A 15,406-nucleotide genomic window follows, 5' to 3' on the forward strand; every position below is an offset into this window, starting at 1 on the left:
AAGGGGCTGCATATTTAACATGCTGTGTTCTGGTGGGGGAAGAAGACCCAGAGAAGGAAGATCTGGTGGGTAGGGCTCTGCATTGAGAAATGCTCTGTTAAGGATGGGATTCAGGTTTCCTGTTCTTTTTGGGGGGGGTTCCTCCTCTGACGAAGGTGTATGTACTAGTTGAAGTAGAGCTAGCTGTGGTTTAGGAGTTATTAAATCAGCCAAATGTGTGTTCAGGGGATGTCCTCTGCAGCCCCCACAAAGTATTTTGTCTGTTTTTGCAGTGATCCCAAAAGCAGCCCCAGGTGCTAGTCAGGATGGACACATCTCAGAGACATCAGCATTGAATTAGATGAACCCAACTCATGCCTCAATCCTGACACCAGCTGCTGGTGTGCCCTGTGGCACAAAGCACAAAGCTTAATTCTGCCTCAGCTGGCAAGTCTGGTGGTCTCTGTGCCATAACTAGTAATATTTAACACTGTCCTTTTTAATTTGGACTTGTAAAAGCCTTTGTGAAGCCATCCCTTCTGCTGGGCATGTGCCACACATTGCACAGATCTCTCACATCTTCAGTTTTGCATGTGAAACCTGCTCACTCAGGACTGAATTTCAGGCTCTTTCACTGCTGCAGTGAGATTTGGTGGACTCTGAGCTTAAACTCTGAGCTTAAAATCTGGCATTCAAACAGATATATGTCTCATGTCAGTTTGTCTGCATAAACAGATTTTGTGTGGCTTCAGGACCCGAGGTGCAGGGGATCTGCCCTGCCAGCTCTAGCTGGTGAGGGGCTCAGGGAGAGAGAACATGATTCCTTCAGCCAGGCTGACCAAAGCCTCATGGGCCAGGTGCCTGGTGGGGCAGCTCTGTGGTGAGGCAGAGAGAGAAACGGCAAGGACAGAGGACAAAAAGAAGGGATTGCAAAAGCCATCCCACCAAATTCTCTGGCAACTCTTATAGCAAGGCTCCAGCATTTGCCTGAGAAGCCTAAACTATCCCAACCTTAGGTCAAGAAGTGGGAAGGAAAGAAATAAACTGTGGATATGAGTAAAAATAAAACAACACAACCCCCCTGACAGTTTCACTTAGGCTGTGTGTGGAGCTGTTAAATCTGTACACACTATTAAGTCCCCTGCAGTGCTGGTCATCCTCATGCAGCTGTTCTTGCCTCCTATTTAAATACTAACCTTCTCCAACACCTTCTTCTGAAGGTATTTCCATGCTCTGCCTTGCTCCCTGCCATGGTGTTCTGCTCTGGAAACACCCTGTGAAAGTGCTGCTGGTTTTTACACCTCTCCACCACAGGGACTAATGCACAGAGCAAAGCAAAGGCTGGGGCAGCTGCTGCTCAGGCAGGTCAGTATAGATAATGTGTGTCCAAAGGGGATATGTGCATGTGTGGAGAAGAGTGGTCTCACAGTTCCTGCACTGTTAGATGTCTCAAACAGTAACAGAAAAAGGGGGATTGGTTTTAAATCAAAAGAGAAGAGATTTAAATTAGGTATTAGGAAAAAATTCTTTACTGTGAGGATGGTGAGGCACTGACTGACAGAGATTACCCAGAGAAGTTGTGGATTGCCCATCCCTAGAAGTGTCCAAGGCCAGGTTGCAAAGGCTCCTGAGAAACCTGATGTAGTGGGAGAAAGCTGATGTAGTGTGTGGCATCCTGCCCATGGCAGGGGGGTCAGAACAAGATAAATCTTTAAGATCTCCTCCAACCCAAACATTCTATAATTTTATGATTTGTCTTTTGACTGCTCAGCCTCAGGCAGCGTCTGCATAGAAGCGTGAGCCACTCCAGACAGGGAGGGACCCCCTGTGGCCATCGGCAGCAGAGGACAGTGGCCCTGCAGCAGCTGGGAGCTTGCTCTGGATGAAAAATCATCTGCCACCTTGCGGGAAGCCACCTTGGAAGGGAACACCACACTCTGCCTCCCCACACTTGCAACAGCAGCTGCAAACCAGTGGCAGCAGTGCCAGGCAGGGAACAGGGACAAAATCAACCTGACCCAAGGCAGGGTAAGGCATCAGGGCTGTCTGCTCTCAGAACCAGCATCTTGAACCACAAAGCCCAAATTTACCGGGAGGGACATTTCTGAATGCTCTCCAAAGCAACAAGCCACAATCAAACAATAGCAGACCAAAGCCGTGTGAATAATTGATTATCTTTGGTTTGCTTGACGGACTGGAAAGGCAAAGGAAATATTTTTCAGGTTGACACAAAGTTATTCTGCTTTCCCTTCTGCCAAATGGAGGCGAAAGAAAAACAAACAACAAAAAGGCTTTGTGTTTAAACAAAACATTTTTCGAACTACTTTTAATTTCTGAGATTTTTCTCATATTCCTTAAAAAAAAAGAAGGAATTAATCTAAATGAAATTACACTCTTTTTGAAAGAAAAATGCAGCAAAAAATTGGTTTGAAATGTACAAAAGCAGATTTTTTTTTTTTGAGTGCAACAGACTTGAAGTAAACTCACACATGGCTTCAACTGCAGCCAGACAGCTTTTCAGCAAAACAGATGCCTCCAGCAAAGCTTTTGCTCTGTCCTGGGTGAAAGGACCGACTCTGAGCCACTCTGGGCTTGTAGAGCTTCCACACTTGCCACCAGTGGGTGCAGCACCCTTTGCCACCCATGGGGCACTCAACCCAAACGCCCTGTGGGCAGGAATGAGCAGAGTGTGCCTGTTCCCTTGAGCTGACAGCTGTTTTGGGAGGTATCAGCAGTGACAAGCTGGGAGGTGAGTGTGTGTGCAAGGTGTCCCTGTCCCCCTGGGCTGGGCTGTCCCTTCCAGCTCTGTCACAGGCAGCACAGCAGGCAAAGGCAGTGTGAGAGCACCTGGTGTGTGCCAGATGTGACTCAGGGTGAGCTCGGAGGGTGTCCAGCACGCTCTGAGCTGAGCCTCCTGTCCCAGCCACCACTTCTTTCCAGCCCATCAATCCTTCAAAGCACCAGGACCCCCTGGCTCCCTGGGCACTGCTGCTAAGGTGATGTGCTTCCAAGTAATTAATGACACTACTGCAGCTTTCCCGGGACCCCCTGCTATTCCTGCTGCAGCATGAAAGGAGCAGCATTGCCTCAGCTGTCCAGGGACAGCCCTGTGGTGTCACTTCAGCTGGCACCGATCAGAGAGACTCTGTGCACTGCAGAGCCCTCACTGCCACCAGTGCTCGCTGAGCATCTCAGCTGGGACAGACACTGGTGGGCATCTGCATCTGTGCTCGCTCACACAGCCCTTCCACACCCCCCTGAGCTCTCCTCTGGTGTTCATGATTTACCATTTAATATTATATTATTATTATTATTATTATTATTATTATTATTATTATTATTTACTCCCCACTGCTACAGGTTGGTGCTGCCGTATGCCATCATGCTCTCTCAGTGAGTACTGATTATTTGAAACTGTTTTTTTCAGAAATTATTCCCCCCAACTATTGCCACACGGTCTTTAACTAGTTACATTTGTTGTATGTTATCTTAAAGTTCTTTCTGGCACCAATTTCCACTCTAAATTACCACACAGCCTCTGACAAGTATTAATTCCCATTCACCACCACACAGGTCCCACCAATAGCAATTCCTACCATGGCACACACCAGTAGTAATTTCATCACACAGTGACATAATCCCTATTAGTTCTGACTACTAACAGGGCAGACAACAGCCATAAAATGATACCCTCCTCATCCTCTGGGCATGCATTCAGGACAAAGAAATCATGGCTTACCCTTTCCACACTGCGTCTCCTCAGTGATCCATATGGTATTTTGAATAAAAGTCTTCGGGTCCTACCCGGAGTCACAGCTGTCTGTACTACCATAGTGCAGAGCTAACTTGTGTATGTGTGTGAGAGAGAGAGAGAGAGTTCACAGCACACACAAGCTTCCCCTGAAATAACTTACAGCCTCATCTAGATTTCCCAACTATCAAATAGCTGAGTGGGTTTTCACATCAGACCATATGAGTCAAGATGTGGCTTGCTTGAAAGGAGAGGGGGAATGGAAAAAAAAAATGAAAAAAGGAAACCCCAAGCCTTGTAACCTTAACAACATGCTTCAAGCAGCGTATCTTTAGCTCCCTTCTGTTTCTTGGTGTAGTTTGCTCAGCAGGATTGCTGTGCCATAGAGGTGGAAGAATTAAGCTTCTGGGGAGAATGTTCCAAAAACGTCAAGCCCGCTTCTTGTTGCTACAGATGGTAACCAGGTCAGTTGTCTAATCAAAGCCCTATCTGAGTTATTATACGTTTTGCCATGTGACTGCAGACCCCTCTGGTTTGCTGTACAGTAGATCACATGTTCACCTTAAAAAGAATATCTGGTGTATCACCATCTGGTGCAGAGATTACTGTTAATTCCTGGTTTCAGATATTCCTCTCTCCTAGATGTTGGAAAGCACGAACCCAGAGCAGAGGGCTCGGGCAGCTCCTCTGGGCTGCTCAGCTGATCTGAGCACTCACAGATCCAGGATCTCTGTGGCACAGAGCAGCACATGCATCAGGACAGAGAACAGGCAGTACCACTCACATCCACATCAGTGACAGCCTGATGGGTGATGCCTACAGCTTCTATGTGTATTTGCTCACTTACTAAAATTATTATGTTACAGTCTGTAATTGTGAAGTGTTACTTCACAAAGTCACTCTCAATGTCTGCTTCTTTTTTTTTCTCTTGTAAAACCACCTTAGAGGCTAGTGGATGATGGTGTTTTCTTTCTCTGGAAGAAAAGTTTGAAACTATATTTATGCTCTAAATTGTACACACATGCTTTGGAAAGCGGAAAAATACTTCCCCTTCCCACAGTCTTTCTATAACACCAGGAGTTGTTCCAAAGCAGCCAGGTATAATCCTGTGCTTTTAAAGGAAACTGATTTTGACATTTTTTTCATTTCTATACTCTGTTAGAGGTATTGGTCCACATGCAGTTTAGAGTTAATGTGTGCAAAGTGGGAGCTTCTCAACCTAGCAGTTCCTTGGTGGTACTCTGAATTTGCCTAGAAAAATGGAAAAGCTGTTGGCCCATGTTCTTTTCCTTGAAGCAGTCAAGCTGGGAGAGCAAAAATTTGCTGAGTTGGAGGGCCAATCCCTTCCTCCATGTATTGTTCTCATTTTAATGCAAAACTAAAAATACTTTGTTTTGATCCAAGTCCAAAAGCTGGGATGAAGGTGTTAGGGACTTGACATTAAAGCAACCATTTCAAATAAAAAAGACAAGCTCTCTATCTGCTCAGCATATGCACATGCATTAAAACCAGTCAAAGAAAAAAAAAGCAGCTTGATGTGGGAAACTCTAAATATTAAAACAATTGGCCTTTGTTCATAATTAGTTCCATATGTCTCTTGCCAAAGAGAGTGAAAGAGACAGGAAAAGATGGAAATATCTTAAGCATGACTGATTTATATATGTTCTTTATGTGGAATAGGTGTACAGTTAGGGTCTTTGCTTCTTGCAGGTTTTTTCATGATTGTTAATGTCCCCCTGCTGTCTCATAGCCTGCCCACCTCTTTTTTCCAAGCATGAAGTGGTTGGCATTTCCCATGGGGAACCTTTGCCTTCATCAGCAGAGCCATTGGGGACTGACTGCTGGAGAAAGAGGGCAAAGGTGGAAGCAGTCAGCCTTGCTGGGAGCTTTTTCTGAATAAAAGCAGAGTCATGCCTGAGTCAGGACCTCAGGGGTGAGTGTTTCACACAAGAGCAAGGTGGCAAAGACGTCTCTGCTCACTCGATCCAAAGCCCTGGCTGGGGCTCCTGCCCTCACCAGCCTCCTTCCCTGGGAGCTCTCATATTCCTGCAAGCATGTTCTCCTTCCTGCAGATCCAGCCCATGGAAGAAACAGCTCTGTAGATAGAAATTTATCCACTAGAGGGGACAAAGAGCCACAACACACATGGAGATGTGTCTGTATGCCGTCAGGCTCTGGGACCAGACACAGACAGTCCAGTGGTACCACCTTGATGCACCACACGCTGATTATCTCCACAGGGGAAAGGGACCATTCACTCAGTCATTTCCACAAACCACAAGGTTTTTTTTCCCAGATTTTTAGGTCTTGCCAATGAAATGCAAATCGGTGTATCGCTCAAGGCAGCTGAATAATAATAAAAATATTCTTATATACAGGAAACTTCTTGCACATGTGAAAAGTAGAAGAAAACCATCAATTTGCATTATTGGAACCAATTCCTATAAGACTCCTCTATATACCACTGGGCTTGACTCCTTGCTCCCTCACTGTGCTGCAACTCAGGTACAACTCTAGAGGTTCCCTCCACATAAAGCTGGAGACCTGGACCCCCTGTGGCACTTTCTTCCATTTAATTTCTCATTTCCCAGGTGGTGTAAACCTGGAGACAGGAGGCCAAACCATAATCATCAGGACTGTGAAACCATCCAGAAGGATGAGATGTTTGCTTTATATTTTTTGTCCAAATCTTACTGGTAGGCAAGTGTGTAGGGCAGTCACTAGAATTCTTTTGATAGGTTGCCTACAGGTAGGTAATGTAATAAATGCTCCCATGAGGGTCTTTCTAATTGTTCCCAGAGAGGGGGTTTGGGTGTTTATGGCAGACATAAACACATCCAAGGGCTCTTCAGCCCATCAGATTTTGAATTTGCCTCTGGAGAGCCCCTTTTCCCATTTAGGTGTCTGCAGATGCAGATTAAGATGACAGGTTCACCACTGACGCTTCATTCAACTGCATTGTCTGCAGAGACAATCTCCAACCAAACAGCACAGTAGGAAAAAACCCTCAAATATTCTAAGAGAACATCCTGGCCTTGCCCCCACAGACCCTCAAAAGGGACACACTGTATTTACTAACTGCTGAAAGACAAAGCTCTTTAAAGCAGTGGATGCTTTTCAGTACTCATTGCAGGCTTCCAGGAACAGTGGTTTGTGGTAACAATGCATCAGAGGAAAGTATATCCAATGGATTGCTATTTGGACTAGATTTCTTTTTTGGTCTTTAATGAAAAGGAGAGAGGAACCACTTACTGCTGCAAAGTGTGTCTTATATTTGCAACACAGGAGTCAAGTTTCAAGTCAGGGTATTCCCAGCAGAGATCAGTGAATGGAAACCAGTGACAGCAGTGGCACAGACTGAAATGCAGTGTGTGGTATCTATCAGATCTATCAATAAGACATTGTATTGCAAAATTGAAAAGTCTCTCGGTACAGGAAAATCCACTTCAGTTCAGTATTCCATGAAGACTCAAGTACGGCAAGAGATTGAGGGGAAAGCAAGGATAATTTGCAGCTCCTGGCAGTATTTTCCACCCTGGATGATATCTATGGTCTGTCAGTAGCAAAGCCAAATTCTTCCCAGGAGTCTTGATAGGGAAACCACTTCTATTTGAGCTCTTTAACAGCTCCTATTAATCTTTGTGGAATTTCTTACTTCCCACTGTAAGCAATCCTCCCTAGCTGTTTTGTTGGGAAGACGAGAAGAACAGAGCTTCCCCAGAGCTTTGGGGCTGCAAACCCTACAGTTACTTAGCTTATATTTTATTGCACTCAGAATCAGACTGCAAAGGAAATTGCCTTGTTGGGAGTGAAAGATGTGCAGAGGTTGTCATTGCAAATACAGCTTGCCTTTAATTTAAAAAAAGCTAAACAATTTTCCAGTCTTACATGGTGTTTTACAGAGAAATGTTATGATCGCTCTAGCCTGGGGACGGATGTGTGAAAACACACTGGGTGCAGCTCCATTCCCATAAGAGTCTTTTCCATCAGAGCTGGCAATAACCCAGCAGTTTGCAGGGCTGAGAGAGAGAGGCTGTTTGTGGTCCCCAGCCACAGAAAGCCTGGGGGCTTCCCCTGTGTGTGGCAGGGCTGTGTCACATTGGGGGCCACATGGACTATCCTGTCCCTGTCCCCACTGCACAAGCAGTGCCTTTGCTGGTAGCAGCTACCCAGGCTGAATAGAAGGTCAGCCCCACACTTGAACAGAGATTCATGCTTTGTTTCACTCTGTTTGAGTGCTCCGGGTCATGCAGAGATCAACATGGTGTTGGACTGCACGTGCAATGTGTCCATCACTTGTACCAACAAAGACCACAGGGAATTTGGGCTCCTGTCACAAATTTACCTCATGCTGCAGCACGGTTGTTTAACCATCTGCAGTTTACAGATATCTTAGTGGGTCTGACTAGCATAAGCCTAAACAGAAACCCAGAACCAAGCCCTTCTGGACTCTCAGAAGTTCATATCTGATGCACGTTGCTGTAGGTTAACACAGAATGTCATGTCTGGTGTTCCTAAATGTCCTCATTCAGTGGTGTTCCAGCATAAATATCCACATGGCTGCTCATCAGTTGCTTTGTGTACCTCAGCCTTGAGTGTTGTGGGGAAAGGCTGGCAGTGAAGCCCAGGATGTCACCTGCTGAGGCTGCACCTAGCCAAGCCCTTAGACCCATCAGCTGCTGTGCCTACCAAGCCAGCAAGTTCTTGGCACAACCCCTGCTGGAAATCATGGCACAGGTGTAGACACCCCAAGAAATGTCCTCAGGAAAGAGGACAGAGCAACCTGCACCCTTCCTGCTCCCCTCCTGCCACCAGGCCGGCTCTCCCAGAGCAGCCTCCATCCCACCTCCAGTTCTGCTCTGCATCCACTGACCTCTGTGGGGTCCTTGCTAGGGAAAGTGGTCCCAGAGCATCCAGGCAGATGGGCTCCTGGAAATCCCTGTCCAGAAGAACAGCAGCAGATAGCAAGCAGGAACTCTGCTAGATGGAAGGACATTTCCCCTGGGTTTTAGTGTGCTGGCAGGTCAGCTCTTTTCCCACATAACTCAGAGAGACAGTAATTAATTAGGGAGGGAACTCGCCTGACCCCATTGCCCTGGAGACACGCCCCTGTAAACATCACAGAAGGATCGAAGGGGCCACCTCTGACTTCCAGGGCTAATATAAACAAAGGAAGAGATATTTGGCAACAATACCACATTCCCACATGGTGGCTGTGCAGCAGAGGCGGGGTGTGATGCACACAATAGCAGGCATGCTCTTAGCTGGGGGATGACTCTGCAATATTTCTGCTGGGGACCTGGTCAAAAGCCTTTGTAAATCCTGGTGACTGCAAGGAGTGTGCAAACACTTGGTGAATCTCAGTATCAAATCTTAAAACGTGAGCAGGCTGTTCCTGTGGAGTGCTTAGCACTGCTGATTTGCTTCAATTCCTGAAGAAATAAGAGTTTGCTCAGCATGGCATGGAGGGTACTCAGCCTTGAGCTCCATTTAAGCCTTAACAGGATATGTGACATATGGACTATGTCAAACACTGTGAAGATAAATGCTTCTTTGTTCTGTGCAATTTTCTCTCTTTTAAAACTTCATCCTTGCTACACTGCTTTGATTAATCTTAATATATTGTGGGAAAGCATATGTGACTGTGTGAGGGAAGGAGAGAGAGCTGTGTTGCCCCAAGAGAAAGCCACATGAATAGCAAAGAGACCAACATGTCCCTAAAGAAAGGAGGGAAGCAGAAGACCCCTGAGAGATGTTACAAGGAGTTTTCTTAAGTTTTGCCAGACTTGGTAAACAGCTTCTCGGGCAAATTTTGTTTTGTAGTTGAGGTCTCACAGACATGGAATAATGATGACTTTTCTCCAAGTGAGGAGAAAACTCTGCATAAAGCTGAAAGAGGATCTACTAACATTGCCAAAATACAAACCCAGCTTGGCTGTCTTTTGTATGTATTTTCTGGACAGATGCAGAAATATGAAAAGTTTGATTCTCTGGATCTTTAGTCTTGGAATCCTGAAGTCTCTCCCTCTAATTCCTATATATTCATACAACACTCTACCCCAGCTGAAGGAGACACCTGAAGTGGCCTTTATTTCTCCTGACTTTGGTCCCTTTATGTGAGCTTGTCACCTGGAGTCCTTTTGTCATGGCTGGAAAAAAATGCTCACTGGCAAAGTTTGAGATACCAGACCTGCTTCAGCTGCTTACTTTAGTGGGGACTGAATGGTACCTGACAGTGTCAATGTCTCCCCACAAAACAAGCATGACTACTGGCCACTCTTGGTGTGCCTTGCCAGCTCTCAGAGGTTCTCCTGTGTCCCTTGGTAGCTGTATTTCACTACCTTGTGTTCTGCTCCAGGACTGTCCATGGCAGCTGTGCCTGGCAACTCAGATTCCTGGGCTGGGCTCGGAAAATGACTCAACAAATTCATAAAAGGCCATCTACTGTGGGCTGCTAAATTTGAAGGCACTACTTCTGGGTTGTGGAACCCCTGAGTACAAAGAACTGGTGGTTGGAAGGTAACTGTGGGGATTGTGGTTATGCATTTGCCCTCTTTCAGAACTGTCTGTAAGCACCTGATGTTATTAGCTGGTTAAGATATCATACAGGACTACATCATTCATCGGGAAGACCTGGTATTATTATTTTTCATTTCTCAGTTTCAGAAGTGCCTAAACAAAACCTGAGGCAAGCTACCTAATTAGATCTCTTTAATGGCACAATTCTGCTAAGCAACCTCAGCTTTTACTGCAGGTCAAGGGGGCTGATTCTGCTTCTATCCTCTGCACTGGCAAAACTCATGCTGACTCCAGTGGTGGAGGGTGAAGCTTTAAATCTCCTTCAAACTGGATGCTGAGGAGAAACTGGGGGATGCTGTTGTTGCTAGAGAGAAACTCATTAGGGGCTGCTTCAAAGAACCAATTTCTCAGAAAAATAAACACATGGAAATTCCCATTATGTTGCAGGGGGTGAGGTTAGCACCCACACTTCTGCATTATGTATGATTTGTGACTGCTCTGTGTACAAACTCGCTTCTTGCTCTTCGATTAGCAAGCCCTGGCAGCCTGGCAAAGCCACACAATTTATTGCTGCTGTAGAGGTTAATGGATCACTTTACATGTTGATAATGTCTCATTACTGCAATGGTTATTAAAAAGAATGTAACACAGACACCCAGAGTCGATAGCAACAGCAAGAATGTTTGTTTGATTGCAGCAGGGATGGGGATTGCTGTGTGTAGGGCTCACAGTGCAAATGGTGGCTGAAGCAAGTTCAACACAATCATCCTCCTGCACCTCTCCTGCCTCCAGATTGTCCTCAGTCCCAGCTATGAGGATGTCTACTGTCTACTAGTGTTGATGGCATGAGAAAGTAGGAAGGTTAATGGTCTAATTGCCCAAAAAATGGACAAATTTCACAGTTATCTATGCCAGAGCATGCTAGGACTAAATCCAAAGTCACACTTCATCCTTGACATCAGAGAGACACTGATGGTTGGATTATTCTGTGATTGTGTGGAGTCTTGCACTGCAGAGGAAACAAATCAGCAAAGTGGACTTCTGGAAGTTGTATTTCTACTCCTTTCCAAGTGGGAAGATGGAGGAGGGCACTGTTTAAATGGCTCCATACCCCTCTGTCTCAGTTTCTCTATCTGTAACATGAAAAATTATCAATGCTGATTTTATTTCTACTTCACTACTATTAATAAAAAGGCAGGTTAACTAAATGCCCTTCTTTTCATAGCTTAGTTTTAAGAGCTGGTGTACATGGGTATTGGTAGCCACCACTCCAAATCCTTGACAGGACATGATGGCCTTGTCCACCTCACAGTGCCATCCCCATTGCCAAAGCCATCAGGGAACTCTGTCTCCTGTGGTGCCACTGGCCAAGGCACCTGACCTTCGTTCCAGACTCTTCAGTCTTAGCATTTGAGTCCCTGTCTTTCAAATATCCAGTTTCAGATCTGTCTGGATACAGGAGTTTGACTCACACCTTAATTCCAGTTCATCGCAGGTAATTTCCTCTGACTGAGATACATGGCCTTGCTATTTTGTTGTTAACTGTGCCAGGACCTGACAGCATGGCGAGGGAGAAGAGCAGCTGTTTCTCAGGGTGATGGAGGAGGCTGGAGCATGGCAAATCTGGATTGCTACATGCACCCAGGGCAAAGCAATCACAGCACCTCTCCATGCCATAAAGCCCTCACAAATATAATTTCATCAGATAGTCTCATGTATATACATGTATATGCTATATATAGAGATATAGATATTTAAAAATATATTTAACAAATTTATATGTGCATATATAGACAAACATGCACATACACATATGTATATATTTTTCTGTGGAGTGTGGTGGGAGGAAGCCTGAGGAGCCAGCTGTGGAAATTGATGTTTGCAGGAATGTAGAAGGAGCTAGGGAGTATGCTGTGAATTTGACAGGATGTATTTTCATGGAGTCTAAGACCCCAGGAACCACTGAAGATAAATTGCCTGCTGTCTTCCAGGTGGTTTCTGGAGTGGGCCAGGCACACAGGGTTCATGGTTCAAAGACTTCATCTGAAGCGGTGTTTTTTCTCTCCTGGGACATCCACTACAGCTCCATTATGACTTATCCTCAGAATTCAGTCTCCTTTTAGAGACCAGCTGATGTTTGACTACTTCAGGCTCACTTTTGTAACAGGTTTATTATCCCTTAGCCCACTTGCTTGCAAGTCTGCTTTTTAGCAAGTCTAAAGCCATCCACATCCATAATGCAAAGAAAAGCATCTCTCAGTGGTGCAGGCTCCATAACCCTTCTCACTTCCAACTCCTCCCAGACATCCCATGCAAAGTGCCCCATGCATGCTGGACATGGCATATCCTGGAGGTTTGCTCTACCTGTGCCTAGGGCAAGGCTTGGAAGGCAGCAAGGTTGATCATGAGCTTTCCCTCACAGGTCTCCTTTCACAGACTGTGCAAGAGCAACTAGCATGTCCAGAGGCGAGGAGGGCTTAGCTCAGTGATGCCTTTTGCAAGCTGGGAAACAAGGATTCAGAGCCTTCATTTCATACCCAGACTCCCTTTTCCCTGCAGCACACTCGAGGGACCTGCTGAGCTTATCCCTGCACCACCCCCATACTTTGGCCCCTGCCTCCCTGTCCAGCTTTCTCCAGCCAGCCAAGTCCCAGCTCATCAAACAGCTCGGCAGCAGCCTGCTGGTGATGACAGCTAATTATGAAATGTCATGTTGGAGGCTTCCCTTTTATCTCATCTCACAGAGCCCAGCAAAGCTCTGCAGTGCCCTTTGGAAACTCAGGAAAGGCAGTGTCAGTGCAGCAGCAGCTGCTTCTCTGATAGCAGGATGACAATGCGACAAGAATACCATGTCCTGGAAGGAAGTGGCAGCTCGTGCCATGTAGATGCAAATCTCTGGTATCAGCAAAAAGAAAGAAAAAATAATTTAAAAAATGTGTTCTCATGTAATATTAGCTTTCCAGAGGAAGTGTTTAACATATCTGCTGGCAAGGCTTGCCATCATCCCTGTGAAACTGCTGAATTCACTCCAGGTGAGTTCCTGAAGGAGACTTTAGCTAAAAACCTTGTCCAGAGAAAAACTGGCCCAATCCTACAGTTTTTCTTCAGTCTGCATTACTGCAGAAACCAAATTACATCAAGGTGGGTTAGTCTGAACTGAGCTATGTCTCACTTTTTGTTAGAAATTGGTGGTTGCTTCTCATTTGTTGTCTGCTATGACCTTTTTTCACTGTGACAAAATGGGCTTGATAGCTTAGTACAAGCTATTAAAGTGAGCTTTGTCAGGGTCCACTGATCCAGGAATGGGTTACTGCCCCTAAGGTCCAAGAAGCATTAAAACTAAGTTTCTTCAGAGGGAAAAAAAAAAGAAGCTCAAGGCTCCATAGACCACAATTTCCCAATTTTGTAAGTAATCACCTGGTTTGCAGCAGTGGAGGGCATCAAAGAATTGGAAGAGGAGCATTACGGTGACAGATGGCTTCGCTCTTTCAGCAATAAACCTGACACAGATGAAGATGCATGGCATGGAGCAGACTTCACGATCATTCCCAGGGGGTCCTGTTACCTGGCAGTCTGTCTGCCCTCAGCCCATCCAGCCACACCAGTCTGGCCCCATGCTCCTCACTAAAACACCCACCTTGCTGCAGAAAAACACTTGGTAGTGGATTAATGACCCTGGGAAAACCCAGCTGCTAGAATGCTTCTGTAACAGCCAGAACTTGATGTTTTGCCCTTCCTTCATATTGACTTTTATATTTACTTTTCTGTATCCAGTACATCCAGAGGTTATTTTTAGCATTGCTAAATGAATAGGTGGTTTAAGATCAAACGCAGTGGCAAGGCAAGGTGATGCATGAGTAAAGCCTGAAAATCATGCCTGCTAGTGGAGATTCTGCATTTGGCATTTGATCTAGATTATCCGAAATTCTTGCTGCCTAAATTCCTAGGTAGGAACATGGTTGCTCAGAAGGCAAAACCTTGATTTGCATAGAGTCTGTATGAGATTCCAAGCCCTGAGGCGAGATGTGAATCCTGGCCATGCTGCCCCTGGGCTGTGCAGCCCCAGGCTCTGCAGAGCACACAGCTGTGACACCATGGCAGTGTGCCCTGCACAATGCTGCTCACACTCCCCAGCTCCTCCAGAGCCAGCTGTGCTCTGCAGTGGCACAGCATGGCACTGCACAGACATGTCCCTGCATCATTGTCTCAGCTGTGACTGGGCTGTCCCAGCTGGGGATGTTTCGCTAGGTTTCTGGAATTACAAATTTGAGGGACCTGTTCAAAACACAGCCTGAGAAGAGCTCCACTGGTTCCACAAAGTGAGGTCACCTGCACCTCTGGAGAACTTGGCCTACATTTCATTTGGCCAACTGTCACCCTCATTGCAAAAAAAGCACCAAACACCAAACCCAAAAACTCATGAGGAGACACATTTGGATGGAATCAAGGCATTAAAACAAACAATGGGACATGAAGAGCCAAGAAGATACGATTCCCAAATTCTATGTCTTACAGGGCTGTGTGGTTCCCAGTAAGGCAGGAGGCTTTCCATGCCCTTCAAACACAATCAGACACATGTAGGATTGTTCAGCCTCAGTCAGCCCTGGCTTTCTAGATTTTTTCAGTCTCTGAGATACTGCTTGGAGCTACCTTGTGACAAAATGCTTTAAGCACAAACTGTTACATGACTCCTGCCCCAGGAAGGTTTCAGTTCCCCAGGTGTCAAACACCCAAGCCAATGAAGCAATGCTGAACTACAAATAGACCAACAGGAATTGTGGTGCCAAATTTATCCTACAACATTTGCAAATACTCCAACAAAGAAAGCACTGGCTCCTTCCCACACAGAATAACTTTCACAGAGTGCTGTGGTCATGAGAGGCAGATGTTACATCTTTGCTTGTTACGGGGATTTAAATCCTTAGGGATTTTCTCTGGGATTCACGGTACTCAGAGCTAGGAAAAGGAGTTGAACCCAGAGTGGCAAATAATCATTAGGTTAACTCAGATATTACAGCCCAAAGACTATTTCAGTATCTCATGCCCTATGTAGAGGCTTTCACAGAGGCTATCTCAGCAGCCTGGGAAAGGGAACAAGACACTTTCCAAAGTGCTGATGGGAGATGCCAGCACAGAGAAACTTGAATCCATTTCACA

The 15,406-nt window shown here is 45.7% G+C and overlaps 1 protein-coding gene across 4 annotated transcripts in view; it reads right to left on the reverse strand.

The window, feature by feature from the left end:
* Positions 1-15,406, reverse strand: part of FRMD4A (FERM domain containing 4A) — a 355,196-nt gene that overhangs the window by 191,661 nt on the left and 148,129 nt on the right. The gene's annotated exons all lie outside the window — the stretch shown is intronic.

The sequence above is a fragment of the Lichenostomus cassidix genome, chromosome 1Aa (genome assembly GCF_008360975.1).
Source record: "Lichenostomus cassidix isolate B80296 chromosome 1Aa, HeHo_3.0, whole genome shotgun sequence".
NCBI classification, from domain to species: Eukaryota; Metazoa; Chordata; class Aves; order Passeriformes; family Meliphagidae; genus Lichenostomus; species Lichenostomus cassidix.